The sequence below is a fragment of the Melitaea cinxia genome, chromosome 26 (assembly GCF_905220565.1).
Source record: "Melitaea cinxia chromosome 26, ilMelCinx1.1, whole genome shotgun sequence".
NCBI lineage: Eukaryota > Metazoa > Arthropoda > Insecta > Lepidoptera > Nymphalidae > Melitaea > Melitaea cinxia.
In genome coordinates this window covers 8,930,290-8,948,469 of record NC_059419.1, presented here as the reverse complement: position 1 = coordinate 8,948,469, position 18,180 = coordinate 8,930,290, and the positions used below count along the sequence as shown (strand labels likewise).

The window sequence follows — 18,180 nt, the reverse complement described above, 5'->3', positions numbered from 1 at the left end:
CTTTATGTTTATGAATACTTTAACGAGCAATTTAATTGATCTTGAAGCTAAAATGTGTTTATTCTTAAACAAACAAAAAAGTCGACATCAATTTACATTGACACGTAATAAAATGAGAACATCATTAAAGTACCTACTCATAAAATACTCGTTAAGATAACTCAAAAACTACTTGTCACATTTTGCTCTAATTCAAAAAATTATGATGATAATGATGAACAAAATAAATAAATAAAATTAGTGGTGTCATGGGACACCAGGTAGGAACGAAGTACCTTCGGATAGTATAGAAGCAACACAATTAGAAGAAAAAAAAAATGTTGAATTATATAAATATTTTCTAGTTCTTGATTTTTTTTGTTAATTTTGTTGATTGGTTTTTAATTAAGTACATAAAAGTATTTAGGAAATTTAGTATTTTAGAGAATAACAAATACCGTAAAATATGATAAATCAAACAAAATAATAATAATAATAATTCATTGAAACTATTAAGTGAAATAAAAAAACACGTGTCTTTATTTATTTTTGTCGACCGTATAAAATTACATAAATAATTTTAAAAAAAGTTTACTAATAATATTTTAGTTTTACAAACGTCATATTATACAGTCGTGTGACTGATATTACGTCACTTGCGTTATATATTTTTCTTACGGTTTTAGTATCACATTTTTTTCAGTTCGGTCGCCCAGTTAAATTCAATCCTGCCGTAAGGAACTTCGTGCCAATAAGAAAATGTCTTCGCTATTTTTGAGTTGTTTAAAAATGTGATATTATGTTATTTTACTTACATTATCTGTAAACTTCTAATAATAACAATAGTAAAAGAATAAAAGTATTATCTACTGTTCTAATTTTTTTTGCGTGTGTTAATTCCATTTTTATATGTTACCAACATTAAATATATATTATTTGCTGTGTGGTTATGGCTGTAAGAATTATAGCCACCCTATCTCTTCCCGTGGGTGTCGTAAGAGACGACTAAGAGATAACACAGTTGCACTACAACCTTGGAACTTAAAATGTCGATCGATGGCGAGATAACCATACAACTGCTGGCTTTTAAATACACAGGCCGAAGACGGACAGCAGCGTCTTCAGTGCGACAATGCCAGCTCTGAGGTCACCAACCCGCCTGCCCAGCGTGGCGACTATGGGTAAAACACACGAGTTCACGTCATTTTAGGCGCTAACTTGTAGAGACCTATGTCCAGCAGTGGACTGTATTAGGCCGAAGTGATGATAAGTGAGGAACATTAAATATTCATTATTTCAATAATTCAACAGTAATTAGATAGTTAATTGTTCCTTCAATTAAATAATTTAATAAAAACTTAAACAATCCAGAAATGATTACTGAAATATACAACAAAAATCACAATATGATCAATAACAACAAATATCATGTGATCTCCTTTTTTAAGATTAAATTTTTTTTATTTCAAAATTTTACAAATTATACATATTTACAATTCACATGTTATCTTAATAAGTGTTAAAACTCACAACGGTGAAATCGTAAAAGTCTAGCAGATTTTTAGGCTTGGAAAACCATATAGAATAATTGTGTATTGCTTAAAATAATTATACAGAGTTATTGCAGGTTTTCCTATATTTTTCTTTTATTATAGAACAAATTGTTCAAAAGTGAGGTATAGCGCTGTGCATGAACAATTTAAAGCTATTAATAATTAACACTATTTGAGTAAATAGTATGAAACATTTATAACCCAAATACGACATACAATGTATTTGTGTTACCAAGACTACTTACTTTCTGTTACTAAGTTAACTTGTAACAGCTTAATAATATTGCTTTTGTAGACCAATAGATTCTTAAATACATTATTTGTTACTGCATTTAATGAAACATAAAAATGCAAATACAAAAAAAAATTGTATTACAGGTGCCTTGATCTCCGATATAGACTTAGTGGAGAAGTTTTATTTAAAGAATTGTTAATATTTTTTATGTCAACCAATGTATAAATTTGTTAAGCTGAGTTAAAAAGTATGATATTTAAAAAAGATAAATAAGTAAGAACTGTTATTTTTGAATTGTATATTTAGCTTTAGGTGATAAAATAGTTAAAATTATTTTATATTTGTGTCTATTGTTTAAAGTCTAAATTATGTAACAATTAATAAATAAGAAAAATAAATACTACCAATGAGGTTGGTTGAGAAAGGTTTAAAAAAATATTTACGGTACAAACCTTCAATCAAAATACGTATGTGTTCCCTGTGTAATAAGAAGTAATAACAGCTGGTATAATCCTCACGGTCCTAAGTGTAGATTTATTTAGTGATTTAAGCTGACAGTTAATACTAAACTCTATCAAGCCATTTACATCTATTATAAACCTATTTGTATTAAATGTAACACTTTGAAAATAATAAATTGCAATTAGAGTAATTTACTTAATGCATTTGAGATAGCACGTAAACATTATTTTTTTTGGAGCAAAATAAAAAAATGTAACTGTACCATAATTTTTTCTTTTACCTCCATTTTATATTTTTAATAAATATGTAAGTATCTTTAATATATCTTTTAAAACATTTAATTATTTTTAATTCAAATTCTAAAATAAAAATACATTCTAAGAAATATAATATTACTTTTTACCTATTACTGTTATAAATTATGTCATTATGTTTTTGCAGTTTACAGAAAATAAAAGATATAATCAAAATATGTTAGTATTTGTTTTAGGATAGCAACTTTTTTTCTTGTATTTTCATTCTGTGACTTTTCCCTCAAATTTTTTAATAAAGTGGGGGTAGGTAAGGTATATGACCTAACCTCAAATAAATTTTTTCATCAGATCTTTATCATCGTTAACGTTACAATCAACGTTAAGTGTAAATAACGCATTAAGTAACTAAAATTAATTAACAGATCAACCAACAAATGTGGTTTTTGATTTTTTTTCATGGAGGAAAAATAATATTGTACTTATTCAAGATAAAATTTAAATATGTGGGTAATTCCTTGTCAGGGACAGACTACTGAGTATATGATATTCTAATAGGATTCTAAATGTATTGTTAAATCTACAAAACCGGTCTCTCTAACTAAATAAATAACTGAAACATTTACTTTGTACCGTGTATCAATGTCATCCAAATAATTTAGAAAAAAAAACTTTCAGGTCACACCTGACACTGTCAAGCCTAGCGACCGTCTAAGAAAACAATAATAGTGATATTTCGTATTGGGACATTATTCTAATAAGAGCATATTTTCGTTGCAATACAGTTCAGAATCGTCGTTTGACAATTGTAAATGAATATACGATTAACTTACCCTTATCACACGCCTCGAGCACACATAAGATGATAACACATAATCACAATAAAGTCCTCATATGATAATTAATGGGATTAAGAACTCCAATTCGAGAAAAACATGTAAACTTTAACTTGCAATGACACAAAATTCGTACGACACACTTCTCTTTCGCTGGAAGGCGCGCCACTGCACGGGGATACCATGTGTGTCAAATATTTTACCCAAAACCATATTAAAGATACCAGGCAAAATAATTTAAAATGCAATTAGAATGTATATAAATATATTGATTAAGTATTTTACACAAAATAACCAAAAGTCAATAGACACATTTAGATGACGATTTTCTACATTCTCGACAGTATGTTGTACACGGAAAAGAGCTGACTCTCCGACACGATTTCTCGTTAGCAATGTCGTGATTTTGTGCAGATTTAGATTTTATCGGCTTTTTTTCGAGTCGTAAACAACATTCTGATTCTGAAGCTATGAAAGCTAACATCACTGGAACTTTATCACCAAATATATGTTTCATAGTGCTATAAACGGCTCGCGTTGATTTAGTTTTATTAAGCACTCTTGGTTTTCTCATGTTTCTAGATTTTTTAATAGCTGGTTCAAACTTCTTTCGTCTCGTTTTTGGTCCATATACAAGTGACTGTAACGTGTTTTCAGAACCTGTTTCTTGTTTAGTGTCTGGCAGACAATTCATACTTCGATTTCCCATTCTAATAACGCTAAATATTTATGGATATAGATATACAGAAAATTTTAAATTATTAACACAAATACATATTTTTGACGTATTCGAAAGTTATTTTTACTTGTCATTTATCTATTTAGTACAATGTCACCAGTATTCATGTAATAATTATGTTAACCTAGTCAAATACAATTAGAAGGAGTTACATTAAATACTAGATTTTATTCTACCGTTTGGTACGCGTAGAGGTACTTAAATAACCGTCTAAGTACATAATTGCATGTCACTTTTTAAGGAATAATGATTTTTGACATCAAAGAGTCATGCATGAATGATTATAAAAATCGTGATGTTCGAAGAGAAAAGGGCCATTGGTTTTATCGTGTATTTATTCATGTATTTATAATGTTGGCACAACCAACGAGTGCTATTATTAAAAAAAAAGTCAAATGTGACTATTTTGTGTTTAAAAAAAAAACATCACTAAATCGTTTCCATGATAGGTGCGTTTGCCTTAAATTTTTGAATAAAGCAAACATACAAAAAGGTACGTAGAAAAAAGCTTAGTCTTAAGAGCAAAATTAATAGATAATGTGTTATAAGATAACAGCTCACCAATAGATAATGTGTTATAAGATAACAGTCAGCTAGTAAGTGTTATATATATTTTTAACAACAATTATATACCTAATTATTTTGTACGAAGTATACATTCCACTCAGTGCCTATTTGAATAAGCAGTAAGTACAACCTAAAGGCAAATTATAGCTTCAGGAAGTAATTTTCTTTCTTTCATAACTACATGAAGGTAATCAGTGCGTGCATCTTTGAGGGGCTTCACATCTACGACAGCCGTAATAGCATATTTAATTCTAATTAAAAGTCTAAAACTATACATTTATATATAATTCTGGTCCAACACAGTAACGGATTAATAAAGTTATGCCCCGATTCTGCAGTGCATCGAAAATTTTCATCACCATATATAATCACGCCTCTTTCAAGTAGGGGTAGGCAGAGACCACTTCTTTCCACTTGCTACGATCCTTACATATTTCTTTCGCTTTGTCCACTTTTATTATTCCCTTCATACACGCTCTTCGGTTTAGGGTACTCTTGACCTGGCCTTTTTTCAAGACGTCCCTTATTTGGTCTCGGAATGTCCGCCTTTTTTTATAGATGGGGAAATACATTTACGCACTAACCCCGCCACACGAGGGTGACGGGAGTGTGGAACTCCCGGCGTGAGGTGCAACGCCAGACTATCCACTAAAACCCACATCTTTTTTCGCCGGCACCTTGGTGGGGACGCCATGGGATCGCTTTCGCACACTATCACGATGACCCCCGGTGATGGCCTTTCGGCCCCGTCGGAAGGGACGCTCAACCTTTCCAAGTCGATCCCTCCGCCGTCTGCAGGAGGTCCAGGAGCTGCCCCATCGCCTGAGTCCGGGCAACCGTGAGGTCCAGCCCTTAGAACCCAGCACCTAGAAGCCCCGCAGAAACTGCAGTATGCTCAGCGCTAGCGAGCGGGCGAGCGAATCCGTCTCCCCGTCCCGTGGAGGAAGGAAAACCCGACCCCCACGTCTCCAGGCCGTCTCAGCGCCACAGACAACGCCGCACCTCCTTGCCAACACACCTGGGCTCACAAGTCTACTCTGAGAATCAGAGCGGTACCCGGAGCGCATCATCTGGTTTTGGTCCGCGGGGGTCCGAAGACCCCACCACCAGCAGCGGTTAAACCGCGAGTGGCATCCCCTATCCGCCACCTGGGGACGCACCCAGTATACGTCCAGCAACTCTTCCCCTTAGGGCCTAGGCCTTAGACTTGAGTCTGAGGCCTAGGCCCCAAGGGCCTAGGTCGGAACGTACACCTAGGTCTACCCCTTCCACGTCACTACATCTTCTTTCAGACCATAACGTTTCCTTATACTATGTCTTATTCTGTCACTCAGTTGAACTCCTATCATACTTCTTAACGCTTTCATCTCAACTGCATTTATTCTGCTTTCATGTTTCTTCTGCCATACCCAACTTTCACTTCCGTACATGAGTGTCGGAACCAACACCCCCTCTCATGCACAGCCAAACGAGCCTTGTTAGACACCTTCCGACTGCTGATAAAGGAGTGCAAAGCTCCATTCACCCTGTTTCCTGCATTCACTCTTCTTTCAATATAACTCTCACACTTTCCATCTCTTGTAAACTTTGAACCCAGATCAGACCAGATTTTGACCAGATTTTCATCAAATTACTTTAAATCCACTTCTGTGCCAACGTTACCCAAAACTGCTCGGTGCTCTGTAAAGTGTGTCATCTCCAACCCCATTTTTAAGGCATAGGTATACATACAGGACCATTCTAAGTTCCCTATTTATTTCTCGAAGAAATCGCTCTTCAGCGATAAGATCGCCTTTGTACATCTTTTTGTTGTAATTACTACTGTTTGTTTATATTTTGGTGTACAATAAAGTATATATTATTATTATTATTATTATTATTTTTCTCCTGCATACTCGATATATGAGGGTCATTTGAAAAGTTCTTAGCCTAACATACTTAATGAAACCACACGATTTTGAGTTTATTTTTATTTTTCAACATACTCTCCTCCGAGCTCAAAACACTTTTTCCATCGATCCAGTAAGGCTTCGATACCCGTTTTAAAAAAATCTTCGTCTTACTCCTCTAAATAAGCGTCCACGGCGGCAATGACCTCTTCATTTGTAAAAAAATGTTTACCACCTAAAAATTTTATCAGCTTTGGGAACAGATAAAAGTCGGATGGTGTTAAATCCGGTGAATATGGGGGATAGGTAACAATTCGAAGCTACATTGATGAATTTCTGCCATGGATTGCACAGAGGTGTGAACGCGCGCATTGTCCTGATGAAACAAGACTTTTCTCCTCAATAAACCTGGACGTTTTTCTTTGATTTCTTCTCTGAAACGACGCAACAGGTTGCAATAGTAATCGGAGTTTATTGTTTTACCCTTTTTTAAATAATCCACGAGAATTATACTCTTTGCATCCCGAAAAACGGATACCATGACTTTGCCCGCCGATAAAACCACCTTTGCCTTCTTTGGGGTGGGCAATCCTGCTCTTTTCCATTGTTTCGACTGTTCTTTTGTCTCGGGTATATTGTGGTGAACCCAGGTTTCATCCATGGTTACAAATCTTTCAACAAATTTTATTGGGTCAGCTTCATATAACTCTAAACAGTCGCGAGAAGTTGTGAGTCGGTTGCGTTTTTGTTCCACTGAAAGCAGTCGCGGTACCCACCGCGCAGACACCTTAGAGAATCTAAGTTCAGTAGTAATTTTATGATGTGTTCACTCAGATGAGATGCCTACAGTCTTAGCTATCTCCTCGACAGTCAATCTTCGATCAGATAAAATTAAATCACAGATTTTTTCTTTGTTTTGATCAGTGGAAGCAGTCGAAGGCCGGCCACTACGGGGCTCATCTTGAATGGTCTCAGGACCATGTTGAAACTCTGCCACCCAGTTTTTAACAGTCGCATACGAAGGAGCGGACTCACCCAAAGTAGCAGACATGTCTTCATGTATAGCTTTTGGAGTTAAACCTTTCAAATTCAGGTATTCATCATTCATTACTGCACGATGTTCAATTTTATCCATTTTCAAAAATAGCTCTGACTTAACTTACGGTATCACGTGTAAACGAACAATGAGTTACTGTGAATAAACTAAACTGTGCATACTTGTTGCTAAATAATGTAACTACAAAATGAGGGTAATTATAAAAAAAACCAATGACTTTAACCATGTTAGGCTAAGAACTTTTCAAATGACCCTCGTAGTTACTTCAATGTTATTTATTTTCTTAAGCGAAGATTTTCAAATTTGATATCATAATAATGGATTCCCCAAAAATCTTCAAACTTTTATGTATATTTTTAATTGCAAATCAGAAAACTTATTACAAGCACTATATGTCCATCAATTAAATCTATTTTACATCAAATATTTTTTTTTGCACAGCGAGTAATCCAATTGATTATCAAAACTAACATTACAAATATTCACAAAAGACCAGATTTTTTAAGCATTCGTGGATCTTAAAATCTACTACAAATAAAAAATCATATATCTACTAACTGATAAATATACTTATTAACTACATAGCAGATAATCTTTTATGAATTGGATATCGTATAAATATCAATGAAAGTCTCCAGTACTATAGTCTGGCTAATGAAAGTAGATACTGAAAAAAAGCGGCATATTTAAAAAAAACACATTCTGGCAACTTCAAAGGCGCGCCATCTTGTTTATTTGTTTTCTTTAAAGTATTACCATACTCTGATTCTGATTCTTCCCAATCTCTTTTAAAATCGCCGAAATTTATCAAGGTTTATAAAAAGATTTATGTTGCCGAGTATTTATATTGTTCTAAATTCTAATTGTGTTTTCAGACGTAGTTATTGGATTAATTAAGGTTTTGCATTGGTTTTAATATTATATTATATATACTTTATTGCACTAAAAATAATGTACAGAAAAATTATACATAAAGTTGATGGCAAAGGTGGACTTATCTCTAGAAGAGATCTCTTCCAGTCAACCAATGGTCATGAGAGAGAGTGTCATATAGCGGGGGACACAGTGCAAGAAATAATAACGTAATAGCTAAAGAACTGTAATATATTACATACTTAGAGATATAAATACATACACTTACATAGATTCATATAGATATCATACATATACATATACACACACACAACATACATACATACGTACACACATAAATACAAATACATGATATAATATTATAGGTAATTATATACTTACATATTCATTAAGTAGATGATTGTAAATTGAGTTGAGAAATAAAGTGATCCTTTAATTTACGTTTGAAGGAAACAAAAAAAGAACTCTTTTGAATGCTTTCTGGGAGTTTGTTCCACAGTAAAGAGACGCGTACCGCAAATGAATTCAGTTTGAATTTGGTATTGCACTTTGGTACATCCAGCTTTGGTGTAATGCCAGGTTGCCTGGAACGATTAGGAGAGTGTAGGAAGTGAAAACGGAATCGAAGATAAGAAGGAGAGTTTGGGTCACGTATGATGTTAAAGAGAGTAGATAGGATATGCATATCACGGCGAAGGCGAATAAGGAGCCATTTCATCTGAGCACGGAAATGAGAGATACGATCAAACTTTCGTAGGCCAAAAATGGAACGTACTGCGAGATTCTGAAGTCGCTTCAATTTTCTAAGCAGCTCCTCTGTCACATCCAGATAGCATACATCGGCTTAGTCAAGGATAGGTAGTAGAAGGGATTGCGCGAGCATATATTATTTATATTTAAATAATTAAATCTTAGTAGGTTACGCCTAGATGTTCCCCGATTAAAGAGGTAATATACCCGATGGTGGGAACCCTACAGACCCTACAGTGTTGTCATTTAAAAAGTATGCAAAAAAATCGAGTATCTACTTTCGTTAGCCAGACTATAATAATACTCAATAATTCTTATTTATTTTCTGATTAAGTGCTGATATCAATATAGAGTACCTATAATTTTGAAAAGGATTTTTTTTTTCAATTAGGAAGTTTTATTATATTTTAGGCCATATGGGAAACTTGAGGAAATGCCGCACCGTAGGTGGTATACCTACCACCATCCAGGATTTTCCGTTAATAGTCGCCCTATAAGTACCACTAGACCTATCATCTAGGTATGGTATATCCTGAGATGTGTTGGCTCTATCATTTCCTCAAACCATTTTTTTAATCGCTGGGAAATGCTTTTACGCACTCCGAGGCCGGCCGGAGTGTGGGGCTCCCGGTCCGGAGAGAATGAGTCAGAATACCCACTAAAATCCAGCGGATCATAGCGGGGCTTCCGCAAAATGCTACCGCGCACGATTTGCACTCATACCATGTTCCTACTAACCACGGCTTACTGCATTAAGAGCCATTTCACAAAAATCGGTAACAATCCGCGAAATTGTAATATTTTGACGTCGTTAATCTCAGTGTTGGATGCAATAATGTAATTTATATTCTTGAAATATAATAGAGCAACCTTTGTTGTAGTCCATAGTCAGATCAGAATTTTGATTTATATTATGTGTATAAAATTATTAACCTTTTCATCAGCCTCCTCCCTGGGTAAACGGTCGCAATGTATACTTTGAAGTCCTACTTTTCAATAACCTCTACGTTGAAACCATTTTTAAAAAATATCATAATATGTGGAATATAATCTTGTTGTCCACTATCATAGATTTTTATTCCATTTGTATCTCTATTAAACGATAAAAAAAATTTAAAGTTACGAATATTTTCCAAATAAGTACAATTTTAAAAGCGATATTTCTCTTAGAAAACTAAGAAATTTTAACGAACTATCTTCATCAAAGTAAACTTACATCATTAAGGAATACAAAAAAAAAATAATTAAAAGATGTAATTATTTTTAATACATTTTATATTAAATAATAAAAAGATAGTATATATTGCCACGCATCAAGCCCGGTAAATCAGTCGAGCGCTAGCGCTCTTAGAGGTAAGGTCCACGCCAAATTCTGCGCAGCCGTCTCTTTCGCTCACACGCGCCAAGCGCCTGTTGTTATAGCGGATAAAACGCATTTGATACTTTCATAATAAAATATAAATAAAATAAACATATTACGAAAATGACTGTAAAATAATATAATGATAATTTCTGTAAACAAATGTATAATTTAATTTTCTTTTCTCACACTATCAATACAAAGAGGCATTTCAATCTGTTTGTCTTGTTATTTGTTAATTAATATGTTTGTCGGTGTCGATGTCATTAAATGCTTTTTTATTCATATCGTAAATATTAGATTCATTCGTAAACTGAAAAAACTAAATCAATTTAAAAAAATTGTTTCATAAAATTGATTTTTTTAATTTTATTTTAAATTTATTGACTGTTGTTATATAACATACTTGAAATTTTTAACAAATTAATTATGTAAAAAACATTTTATACCATAGTTATAATTTTTATTATACATCAGGAAATGATCACGATGGTCTTTTGGTTGTCACACTATACGTACTAGCACAAAGATCGCGCGGCTCGTACGACTCGCGCGATGCGACCAAATTTACCTAAACTTGCAGAGCGTAAAATTGTGAAATGGCTTTTATGTGATAAATTAAATAATTCTTACATATAATTGATTGGTATGATCAAATCATGTAGACTGTATTTTAGATCGTTGTAAAATATATAAAATACCATAATAAAACATATTTTTTACCATTTTATTTAATAACTAGCGACCACGATCAAATTAATACATGAGTTCACGCCATTTTTGGTGCAAACTTGTGGAGGCCTATGTTCAGCAGTGGACTGCGATAGGCTGAAGTGATGGTGATGATGATGACGATGACCACTATAAAAACAAGACAAAAACTATTGCAAAAACTATCAATGTTCCTCTACTATATTATGCTTGTATTATACATATAAACTTTCCTCTGGAATCACTCTATTTACTAAAGAAAACCGCATCAAAACCCGTTGTGTAGTTTTAAATCTAATCACTATCTAATATCATATAAATCTATATAAATCGATCTAAGAAACAGACAGCGGGAAGCGACTTTGTTTTATACTATGTAATGATTTAGAATAGTAAACAATAACACCACTCAATCAAATGTTAAAAAATACGTAAAAAGCAAATAGGAAACGTAAGCGTTATCTTCTCTCAACGCCGACAAAGATTACGTTATTAACAAAACAAAATATATAACTAATTAATTCGTCGATTACGTACGATAACACTTATTGATAAGTCATCGATCAATATTTGAGTGACGTTTATATCACCTTTATGTCATAATTCAAATTAACGCACGTTTCGAATGAAATCATTGAAAAATTTTATGTACTAGCTGTGCCTGCGACTTTGTCCGCGTTTTGAGTATTTACATGTTCAACGTGATTTTTTTATATTGGCATAACTTTTTTTATTTGATTGATATGAAACAAACACTAAATGTTAAGTAAATCCTACCACAATATATTAGTGAAAACCACACCTTAATTGGATAATTCGTTTCTGAGATCAGCGTGCACAAACGCACAGACAATCGGACAAAAATTCTAACAATCATTGTTTTGGGTGCTATTTGCGTTAATAAAGGTCCTAATAATACTTTTCTCATATATTTTCGATGTACAGACAGCGATCTGCTACACTTTTATTATAGGTATTGATAAGGAGGTCTTAAACTTTCTCCAAGTCTTATGTGCCCCGCGAACTGAAATTGGTCAAGTCGTTCTCGAGCTAAGCGCTTCCAAAAACATTTACCGATTTAATTTTAATTAAATTATCATCATCATCATTACAGCCTATACAGTCCACTGCTGGACATAGGCCTCCACGAGTTTACGTCAAAAATAACGTGAACTCATGTGTTTTGCCCATAGTCACCACGCTGGGCAGGCGGGTTGGTGACCGCAGGGCTGGCTCTGTCGCACCGAAGACGCTGCTGCCCGTCTTCGGCCTGTGTATTTCAAAGCCAGCAGTTGGATGGTTATCCCGCCACCGGTCGGCTTTTTAAGTTCCAAGGTGGTAGCGGAACTGTGTTATCCCTTAGTCGCCTCTTACGACACCCACGGGAAAAGAGGGGATGGCTATATTCTTTAGTACCGTAGCCACACAGTACAATTAAATTATATTTATATTTAAATTATATTTAATATTATAATTAATAATTTAAATTAAATTATATTTAATATTTTATAATTAAATTATATTTAAATTAAATTATATTATTTTCTAATGTTTACGCGAATTTCACTCATTATAATAAAACAACTTTTTCGGATTTTATCGCAGTTTATTAAGTTTTTTAGATGACCAAGGTTTCGGATACTTTACAGTAACCATGATCACTGTCCTCTTGTGTTTTAAAAAGTTGTTTCATTATAATAATTATTATTATTTCCATCACATATTCCACCTTGAAGGATCAATGTTTGAAACTATTCCATCAAAAACAATTAAATTATACCACTAGTCCGTTAAATACCGTATTAGGGTTTAGTCAAAAAAATTTTTTTCGCAGTGGTGTGATTCTTCAGACCATGCGCATACATACCGGATCTACCATGAGCATGCAACGCTTTATTGGTCATTTCCTTCGTATTCAAGGAGTCCGGAAGTGACTAGTATTCTAACGTTTTTACAAGAATCGATTCTTACACTGAGTGGATTGTAGAAGTCGTTAGAGCTTCTGGTAATATGGAATCACTTGCTAGTATTACAAACGTTTTGTTAAGAAATGTAAATTCTACTTTTTTTATTTACCCAACTAAGTCGGCAAACAATTGTACGGCTTACCCATAGAGCAACACGGAGGGGAGTAGCCTTTGCGTCTGCTACCGATACAAAACTTTCTGTCATTTTTTGCGGGGGGAAATTACACACATGCACACTTTATCTAATTCCCACACAAAAATAATCGTCTGTCACTACGAAACTCACACATACTAAATTAAAATCACACTTACATTTTTCACACACACATAGATACATTCTGTGTCATTATAGTATAATGACACGCCGCAACTACACTGACAAGTTGCCTACAGCCGTGGTTGTAACAACTGTCGATATCCATTATCGATAAATTCAAGTACTCGGTTAGGGAAATAAGGTTTTTAAAATGATACAAAGGTAAGATGTTATTATAAAAATAGACTTAATTTATTATATACTACAAATCAAACATTTTCATGTAAAATAAACGATTATAAAGAGTAAAGATTTGATTGTTTGTTTGTTAGCATTGAATAGGCTCCAAAACTACTGGACCGATTCAAAAAATTATTTCACCGTTGAGAAGCTACACTATCCTTGAGCGACATAGGTTATACTATATTTTCAAACATATTAGGGATCCTTACTAAAACACCAATAATGTAACCCAAGGGATAAAAAAATAACCTAAAAAATTCCTTACATTGCGTACGCTGCAAAAACTAATGATAATAGAAATACATAATGTAGTAAGACTTTGTACAACAAATAATTTTCTACAATAATTGTATTTGCTCGCAAACGAAAACAAAACTGACTTCAATTACATCGACAAGTAATACAATATACATAATATATACGCGTTATCAAAGGTTACTCAAAATGTTGTTATCAGATCTCGATGAAATTTAAACGCGACCACATGATAAACATCAGCTTTCTGTTAAATTAAAAATCATCAAAATCGGTTCACCCAGTCAAAAGTTCTGAAGTAACATACATAAAAAAATACAGTCAGATTGAGAACCTCCCCTTTTTGGAAGTCAGTTAAAAAGTGTCACGACAGCCTATGTCTAACTATTATAATTATGTCACAATACGTTTGGTGCAACGCTGTTGTGCCAAACAATGCCAGTCAACAATAAACGATTTAAAGTTAACATACATTTTGAGGAGTTGATGATGTACACGGTGATGTCAACGAATCGGGAGTAGGGAGTGTAACACTAATGGCATCATAAGATGATAGTTGCCATCTGCTAGATTGAATGATTTGTTGATGACTCTGAAAGGATGGAAATTGTTCATTTTCAAAGTTGATAAATCTAAGCTTCATTTCACTACTATAACTAAGGTGAACCATATCTTGATTACCTTGTACATGAGACAAAAAAAAACAGTGTGGCGTTAGTGTTGGTTTGGTGCCCTCGACTAATCCTTCTATTGTTCGCCAACACTTGAAAGTTAGTGGTATTTATTTATTTATATGACATATGACATATCATGACTAGCCCGTTGGCGCAGTTTGTAGTGACCCTGCTTTCTGCTCCGAGGGTTGTGGGTTCGATTCCCACCCCGAGTCTGGGTGTAATATAAATATTTATTTATATATTTATATATGTATTATTTATAAGTATGTTTATCGAAAAAAAAAAATATGTAGCTATATACCAGTCGGCTGTAACCTATAACACAAGCATTAAGTTGCTTACTTTAGGAACAGACGACCGTGTGTGTATTGTGTAAATATTTATTTATTATTTATTATATACATACTTTATTGCACTCAAAAAATATATATAAAACATAAAATAATAGAAAGGTTTATGGCAAAGGTGGACTTATCTCTGAAAGAGATTTCTTCCAGTCAACCCATGGTCATGAGTAAGTGTTTCATATAGCGAGGCAAACAGTGCAAGAAGTATTCATTAAGAAGAAAAAAAATAAATATAAAAAAACACCAAAGAAAAAATAAATAAAATAAAAGATAATAAAATTTATATATATACAAAAATGTAACATACTCCATAATGGTATTGATATGATCTGAACAAATTACACTATTTTTTGTGGGCGTCCAGGTTAATCTGTTATTACCATTTTTTCCATGTATCCCTTAAATTTGTATTTTTAGAAAACCTGCCAAATTTTTATATAAAACATTATGGTGGAAATTCACATTAAGTAATTCTAGTAAAATGTATTAATACTCATAATACGTGTATTATATTTAATTTAATGCAATTTTAATATATAACTATGTTTATTAAAAAAAGCTAGCAATATAATATTTTAAATAAATCAAAATCTCAAAAATGTCTGTCTCCTCTTTTGCCTTTGCCGTTTTTATCGATAACCATCTACAAACAAACCGGTAACAACACTATCGCTCGGCGACAGTGACTTCTCGGAAATAGACTCCGATCAGTCGCTCGACCGATCCGCATATTGTATGCGGGCGAGCGGCCTGTGTTGGTAAACAAATCGAGTCAACACGAACGATAATATTTGTAATTTTTAAGTTTAAAAAAGGTTTAAAAGATGTATACAAGTAATAATGTGATTAAAAAATACTTACGTATGAAAGGTAACGCCATGTTTTAGTAAATTTGACGTGGCAAATCTTTTTTTGCAGCAAAAAACAGAACAATTTGGCATTTTTTGAAGGACGTTGATTCAATCGCGCAACTAGATTTAGTCTAGTGATCAGTGCGGCTGCAACTAGTTTTATTGTTTACATATGGCCATTTGGCCTTATACCTTGACAGAGGGGAACGCCTGTACATGGCTACTCCCCTCCGTGTTGCTCTTTGGGCTTACCTGATGGCAAGCTTGTTGACGTCTGCAATACCAGAAAGAAGCATCGCAAGCGCGTTGCTGACCCTTCCACCAATTCTGCCCAGGAGCTCACCTTACTCATCAACAGGAACACAACACTGTTTGAAAACAGTATTACTTAGCTGTGATCTTCTGTAAGATCGAGGTACTACCCCAGTCGGGCTGCTCCATTTTTTGAGCTTACTGTGCCCTACCTCACTTACAGACAGGAAGAGATTATGGTATTCGCGTTAAGAAAATCGTGACTCATCGCTATTAATTAGCTTAAACACAATCCATGACCAATGAAATCGCAGTAAATTAGAACATCTTTTTCAAAATCCCTTCAGGCAGGTGTTCTAATCTACTACAGCGTTGTCACTATTTTTAACGCGAATTAAAAATGTATTTAACGGTCTCTATGCCCGAAGATACGGTTATCTTTAGTGTATTTTGTTGTTTGGTGTGTAAGAATTTTTTTTTTTGGAGTCTATCCTTAAGGATCGATTTTCATGTAAGGCCCCTAGTATGAAAAAAAATATGAGTAAAATCTACTGAACGAACAACCTCGTTACTGTAGGGTATGGCAACAAAGTAATATGGCAGTAATAAAACAGTTAGCTTCTAACGCGTGTTTCATTGACATTAGAGTTACGATTTTCTTAACGCCATCTATCGGAATCCAATAGGGTTCATCGTCATAATGTAGTCACTTTCTAAGCGCTCTACTCCAAAAACTGTTAATTCTACAGAAAAAAGCAATAAGCATTTTTGGTAGATAATTATACGACAATTTTTATAATGACCTCTGTTGACTGCCGAGAAATAGATCGCGAGATATATGCGAAAAAAACTAATTTTTAACTTTTTTAGCCGGCACAATATCAATAACGTCTTTGAACCCAATATGGTTTAGATAGATGGCGTTATTTGATTCTTTTCTTTACCATTTGATATGGTATTAAACTTTTTCGTAGACTAGTAAGCCTTTTTTGTGTCTATTTAGACAGTCTGAAGGAGTAAACTCCAGTCGTGCGTCGGAGCTGACACACATTTTTTTAAATTATATTTTCCAAATTTTTGTTGTTATACTTACACAATGGAGACATTTTAGATGTCAAAGATCTAAATGAAACAATTTTGTTAATATTATCAAAATATATGTATTTACTTAGTAAATATGTGTTTTTAACGCCCAATCCTAATTTCGTTTAAAATTATTACATATTCTATTCGACACTTGTGTAAAGTAACACATAAAAATTGTTATAAGTACATTTATCTAAGAGATTACTACGTCGAAAAATCTTTGGGCGTTATATAATAAGCTGCATTAATTTTACAACTGGATTAAGGCAAGACATGTTCCAAGGCACTTAGTATTTCACATTAAAATAAACGATTAAATTATCTAAATTAATCCTCATTCGGTGGTACCACTTCACCTAGCGAAAAATACAAGACTATGGACAAATTGTCAAATGCTACTAATATTATGTAAGCTGGAGTTTTGGGCACTAAGCTTATTAAAGGTTGCCCGATACGCAGTAGATTAAAGTGTTTGACGAAATAATACAATGTTACTAGTTCAAAAATAAACCCCACGTAAAACTGACACGAAAAACGGGGAAGAGAATATATTTGGACTAGGAGCCTTTTTAACTATTAAAAAATTCTAAATTATTAGATGTTAAAATATGCTTTCTGCAACGGCATGCTGCATTTTACTTTTGATTTAATCTTAGTTACGGTCATAGTAAGGTTAAAATTGAGATCGGTTATAACTTTAATCGACGTGTACAAGCAACCCGCCCTAAGCTGCAGCAGCTTCGTCGACATTACAAGAATTTTCATCAATAGACACATTTTAGGAAACTTGTTGCTTTGCTATGCATTTTATACGGAATTTTGACGAAACTAGATGTTCCATTATTGATTAAAAAAATTAAAATGTTGGTCTAAAATCATGTTCACTATACAGACGAATGTGAGCGAAGCTTAGTTAGAATAATAATTGAGATCTTGAGGAATATTTTTTTCTAAATTAAATTACTTATGAAATTATAGTAGCTT

At 33.5% G+C, this 18,180-nt stretch overlaps 1 protein-coding gene across 1 annotated transcript in view; it reads right to left on the bottom strand.

The window, feature by feature from the left end:
• The window catches only part of LOC123666556 (inositol 1,4,5-trisphosphate receptor), a 102,087-nt gene extending 98,581 nt beyond the window's left edge, over positions 1 to 3,506 (bottom strand). Inside the window, exon 1 of the mRNA XM_045600667.1 lies at positions 3,314 to 3,506. The gene's annotated coding sequence lies outside the window, so the exon portion shown is untranslated. The remainder of the gene's footprint in view (positions 1 to 3,313) is intronic.
• Positions 3,507 to 18,180: the final 14,674 nt, after the last annotated feature.